We start from the raw sequence: 5125 nt of genomic DNA, 5'->3' as shown, positions 1-5125 counted from the left end.
TTGGCAAAGTTACACCCGATCGAATTTTGTTAATAATTCGATCCAATCAAAACCCGATATTTTTTGGATCAGATCAAGTTGGATCGGATATTTTGCCCAGCTAGGGCTAGTACCCCGCGTTCCATGGGGATGCAATGCAACCTCATGTTTGGGGCACCAAGTTGCAGTATAAAGGTGCATTATTAGCTTGCCTTCTTTTTTTTTTAAAATTGTAATATAATAAATAAATATAATTTTTTAATGAAATATAATATAATATTTTAATTTTATTATATTAAAAATATAATAAATAATGTATTATGTATTATATTATAATAATTTATATATAAAATTAATTAATCTTTAATAAGTTAATATAACTAATAATAAATACTTAAATAACACAATATAATATTGCATTTTTTAATTATATCACAATAGTTAAATTAGTTATTTTGAAATAATTTAACATGACTAATAATAAATATTTAAATATGAATAATTTTGAATAACATTAATTGAAAATCAATAATACAAATAATTAATGGACTATGTAACTCAATTCATTTTGTTAGTAAATTATGTTACAATAACTGTATCACTTTGCATTTGAGAAAATGATACATTGACAATTCACCATTAACAAACTCAATAATTAAATGCATATAGTTATAAAGACTTAAAAGACACAAAGACAAGTCTCCTTCTAGGGTTCTCTCTAAGAGGAAACCTCAGAATGGCAGCAAACAAGATTGTCATAATCCTCATATTGTCACTCACAAAGGAGTAGTGACAAAAGATGACCATAGGATTGGTGGCAAGGAAATTTTATTTAAGAGCTGCTCAAGTAAGAAAGCTTTTTCCGGTGACAGAGAGGACAACAATGCTCATGTAGGAAAAAATCAAAAGAGGAGGAACGATGATAAGTGTTGGATTTTTATGACTTTTCCTTTGTTATTGGTTTTTCCATTTATTCTTACCAGACTTCATGTTTTGTTTTAATTGTATAGCTATTTTCTATAGCGGAGCTTCTACTTTGGCGAATCGAAAAAGATATTCATCATGATTTTCTGAAAACTAAAAAGTATTAAGAGAATAATACATATATATACATAAAATAACAACATAAGCAGGAGCAAAGGAACTTATATACCATCAGATTCTAACTTATCGAAATCGGTTGGAAGAAGAACTTTGTTTAGCCTCTCCTTTTGCACCCGTTTCGAAGGATCAGAATATTTCTCTTTTCGTGGACCAACATTTCTGGGTTTCTCGCTATGAGTTTTTTGTGTAGGATTAGCCATTGTCTTCTTACGCTCAGATGAAGCTCCCCGGATGAGAACATCACATTTCTCCATAGATCACTTCCTAGCAACATCGCTAGCTTCGCCACTTTGTCTCTCAATAGGAATCTTCTCTCTAACCTGCGCCTTCTTTTTATTAACCTTTCTTGGAATATATAATTCCTTAGACCCGTAGGGAGGAGACCTTGGGTTCGATATAGGCTCCTTGGCCCCTATGTCTATAGGAATCCCATCCGGAAGAGGAATGTTAGGATCCTCATCCTCACCTTTACCAGCCACATATAAGTCAAATATTTTCCTCGTATCCTCATTTATTTCATCGTTACTGGAAAGGCGGGCAACTCCAAGGAGAAAAACAATATAGCCTCCTCTCAAACACAAGCTATCAACATGACAAACATAATTAAATCGACCAACTTGTCTCAAACATTGACGTGAAATCAATTCTGTAGCGCACGAAAAATCTTTTCCCAAAAAATTCCTCTCCAAATACGCCACTCGAGCACCCAATAAAGGAGGATCAACAATAGGTACAACTAAAAAAAAAAAAGTGAGTACCGCAAATAACAAAACAAAAGGCATCCACACATAGCAAAAGACATACTATTATAAATAAGGAATACAAACTTACGGAGCTTTTTTCAAAATACATAACTGAGAACATAGGATTCCATATGCTCCCTCCTACACCAATAGCCAGTAACTATTACAGGATAGTTGACTGACCACTCCCTAAACTGATCCTTTTTCATCGAAGAAGGAATTTTATAAAAAACACCCTTATCCTCAAACCTCAGTGAACCATGAATCCCTTTCGTCTTTAGGACCACTATAAAGTTTAAGTCTATAACATATTAAGAAATCATACAATGAGAAGAAATGGGACCCCTTAAGAGCCAAATTGGTGGTGGCAAAGGCTCTTAATAATATTGGAACACAAGAGTTAATCATCGAAGGCGAAACTCCACAACGAGCAAAAAATTCCATAACCAGGGGAGAAATAGGGAATGATAATACTTCGATTTACTGGCGGTAAAGTAAAATTGACTCCCTATCAATTCCAAGATCCATATCAACATTATCCGCAAGCTCTCTCAACTGGACATCAGGGCCAAGGTCCACATATTCTACAAATCAGTGAAATGAGAGCCTCTCTACTCTAGGGGGCAACCATGTTCCTGTAAAAAAAAAATCAAATTGAGAAAAATTCAAAACCGAATTAAAAAAAAAAAAAGAGAGCAGAAACAAAGAGCATAAACAAAAATCTGATGCATATATACTGAAGCGATAAGAATCAATATATTGAAGCAATATGTCTGATGCTTTTTGGGATTATAAGCTATAATCAATTATGAAACTAAAATTCAAAACCAAATGAAAAAGAGAGAGAGAGAGCAGAAACAAAAAAAAAAACAACAAAAACAAAAGCAAAAAGGCAAAAGGCCATGAGGAGAAGGAACACACACACAAAAAAAAGAGCAAAAGAAAGAAAGAAAGAGAACCGAGAGAGGAAACAAAAAAAAGGGCAAAAAGCCACCAGAGAGGAAACCAACCAAAACAAGAAAAAGAAAGCAAAAGGAGGTGAGAAAGAAGAACAAAAAATAAAATAATAATAAATAATGAATAAATGAGGAACGAAGCATGTTCTGAAGCTTACTGGAAAGCCTTCAACAAAAGAAAGTAATGAAGAAAAAGCCTTGAGTAAAAGAAAGTGACGAAGAAAGAGCTTTGAGGGAAAAAAAAAAAAAGAAAGTGATAAAAAAAAAAGAAAGTGATAAAAAAAAAAGTAAGTAAAGGCATTGGAGGTTGGAGTCACGAAAAAGTTGCAGGGGAATAATTTTTGAAAAGTGTGAAAAAAGAGATGAAGAAAAGTAGTGATCTAGAAAAAGAGTTAAACTAATCATTTAAATAAATTCAAAAGGGCCAAAAGCCCTAGTAACCCATTACCAGCAAAGTTAAGAAAGGCATTTTTGTTAACCAACTCGGCTAGTAGTTAAATATTCACGTATAATATTAAAAAAAATATATAATAATAATAAAATAAAAAATAAAAAAAATAAAAATAAAAATAATGAAAAAATAGAGGGGTATGATGAATCCTATTACTTCTAGAAAGTATTTTGAGAAAAATAACATATATTATAAAACTGTCACTTTTTTAATAAGGTATTTTAAAATAAAAATACACTTGTGGGGGGAATGATGTATGTACCATAACTTAGAGGCACAAAATTACGCCAAGTGTCCAAATAAAAAAAAGAGAAAGAAACTATCCTGGAAAATCAAATAAGTAAATAGATTATATTCAATCTATTCAGGAGAAAGTAACGCTGGAACAAAATTCTCCTGGGACTTATGATAATAACTAAGAGTAAAAAATCATTCTAATTCCGGGATTCCGGGGTCTGAGGGAATCACGCCCAAGATCATAGGAGTAGGGAAGCACATGGGCATGGAATAAATGACATAGGTCTGGAATAAATATATTTATTTCCTTACAAACAAGTTCATGTCCACGTGTGCAATAATAGTTGGTGGCACGTGTCATCAAGGAGAGAGACCAAGGCAAAACCCTAGACTTATGTCATCTATCAACTATAAATAGAGACCATCTCACCAAGAAAAAGGGGGGGGGATCCCTCCTAAGCAAAAAAAAAAAAATCCTGATCTTGTTTATTGTTCTTTCTTCCATTAGACCTTAAAATCAAACACTGACTTGGGCGTCAGAGTGCCTTTTTCAGATACCCACCATGTCGGATTCGAGTTTAACACGTCTCACAAGTTCTCCACAAATCAAAAGTACGTGTGAAGGTAAATTCTTGCTCTTTCAAAAATAACATAGTCAATACCATGAAAAAACTTGGTGACAGTGACTGTGGAGGTGAATCAAGTTGCAGCGGTTGTGGAAACCGGTGAAGCTAGCGACAGCAAGCGGCAGCGGTCGAGGTGCAGCAGATTGCGTTGGCGCGTCGTGGTTGCAGCGATGGCTTGGCTTCGCATGGCTGCGTTAGTGACTACTGGCTGCTGGTTCGCGTGATTGCATCTCCAATCTGCTAGCTGTCGGTTCATGCGGTTGCATCTCTGATCTATTGGTTGTTGCTTCGTTGTTTGGCGTCTCGACATCTCCGATCTCCAAGGCTCGAGCTCTATTTGTGTGTGATTGTGTATGTTGTGAGTGTGTCGTGTGAGTGCATATGTGTCTTTACAAAATTTTTCATTTAGATCTAAGATTTGTTTTACGTGTGGTGTGAATCTGATCTAAAACTTTTATTGTTTGTTTTGTTTGCCACTTGTTTCATTAATTTTTTTTTAAATTTTGAAGGAAAACCAATCGGGTTGGCAAAGTTACACCCGATCAAGTTTTGTTAATAATCTAATCCAATTCGAACCCGATATTTTTCGGATCAGATAAGCTCACATTGGGTATTTTGCCTAACTAGGGCTGGTACTCCGCGTTCCATGGGAATGCAATGCAACCTCATGTTTGAGGCACCAAGTTGCTGTATAAAGGTGCATTATTAGCTTATCTTTTTTTTTTTTTTAACTTTGTAATATAATAAATAAATATAAATTTTTAATATAATATAATATTTTAATTTTTATTATATTAAAAATATAACTAAATAATGTATTATTTATTATCTTATAATAATTTTTATATAAAATTAATTAATCTTTAATAAGTTAATATAACTAATAATAAATACTTAAATAACACAATATAATATTGCATTTTTTAATTATATCACAATAGTTAAATTAGTTATTTTTAAATAATTTAATATGACTAATAATACATATTTAAATATGAATAAAATTTGAATAACATTAATTGAAAATCA

The 5125-nt window shown here is 32.9% G+C and overlaps 1 long non-coding RNA gene across 2 annotated transcripts; it reads right to left on the bottom strand.

Moving 5' to 3' along the window:
• Positions 1-1064: 1064 nt before the first annotated feature.
• On the bottom strand, positions 1065-3263 carry LOC112496192 (uncharacterized). Of its 2 annotated transcripts, XR_008054005.1 has the most exons (3): positions 2941-3234; positions 1915-2461; positions 1065-1819 (listed from the first exon to the last, which is right to left on the bottom strand). It is a non-coding gene; the product is annotated as an uncharacterized LOC112496192 (long non-coding RNA). The 2 variants fall into 2 exon arrangements; XR_003062689.2 differs by lacking the exon at positions 1065-1819 and having other exon boundaries at positions 1873-2461; positions 2941-3263.
• Between the last annotated feature and the right edge of the window lie 1862 nt (positions 3264-5125).

The sequence above is a fragment of the Citrus sinensis genome, chromosome 4 (genome assembly GCF_022201045.2).
Source record: "Citrus sinensis cultivar Valencia sweet orange chromosome 4, DVS_A1.0, whole genome shotgun sequence".
NCBI classification, from domain to species: Eukaryota; Viridiplantae; Streptophyta; class Magnoliopsida; order Sapindales; family Rutaceae; genus Citrus; species Citrus sinensis.
The sequence above is the reverse complement of the archived record's forward strand: the minus strand, read 5'-3'. Positions and strand labels throughout refer to the sequence as shown.